The sequence below is a fragment of the Arachis duranensis genome, chromosome 3 (assembly GCF_000817695.3).
Source record: "Arachis duranensis cultivar V14167 chromosome 3, aradu.V14167.gnm2.J7QH, whole genome shotgun sequence".
NCBI classification, from domain to species: Eukaryota; Viridiplantae; Streptophyta; class Magnoliopsida; order Fabales; family Fabaceae; genus Arachis; species Arachis duranensis.
This window is the reverse complement of record NC_029774.3, coordinates 63,958,252-63,958,894: the sequence shown is the minus strand read 5'-3', so window position 1 is coordinate 63,958,894 and position 643 is coordinate 63,958,252. Positions and strand designations below refer to the sequence as shown.

Here is a 643-nt window from a genome sequence, read left to right as displayed (position 1 = left end):
CTCTGCTAGTTGCTTGGCAAACACCTTGTTTTGGGCTAGAATTGTATCATCATGGTTCAGCTCCATGACTCCCTTAGTGTTGTGTCTCTCTGAAGCATAGTAGTACTCATTCTCAGCCACTGTCTCAATCACTTTAATGGCTTCTTCCACAGTCTTTTTCCTGTTCAATGAACCTTCTGATGAATGGTCTACAGCCTTCCTTGATTCATAAGAGAGTCCATCATAGAAAATATGCAATTGCACCCAGTCATGGAACATGTCTGGTGGGCATTTCCTTGTCAAATCCTTGAATCTCTCCCATGCCTCGTAGAGAGTTTCACCATGTTGTTGTCTAAAAGTCTGAACCTCAGATCGAAGCCTATTGACCTTTTGTGGGGGGTAGAAACGTGCCAGAAACTTGCTTTCCACCTCATCCCAGGTTGTTACGCTCCCCCTTGGGAATGATTCCAGCCACTTAGCTGCTTTGTCCCTAAGTGAAAATGGGAACAAGAGCAATTTATAGGCATCTTCCTGGACTCTATTGGACTTCACAGTGTCGCAAATTCTCAGGAATTTTGTGAGATGTTGGTTTGGATCTTCATTAGCACTCCCACCAAATGAACAATGATCCTCCACCAGTGATATTAACTGTGGTTTGAGTTCA

At 43.7% G+C, this 643-nt stretch overlaps 1 non-coding gene across 1 annotated transcript; it reads left to right on the top strand.

The window, feature by feature from the left end:
- The first annotated feature begins 256 nt into the window (after positions 1-256).
- On the top strand, positions 257-360 carry LOC127745905 (small nucleolar RNA R71). Its single transcript, XR_008007528.1, has one exon. It is a non-coding gene; the product is annotated as a small nucleolar RNA R71 (small nucleolar RNA).
- The last annotated feature ends 283 nt before the right edge of the window (positions 361-643 follow it).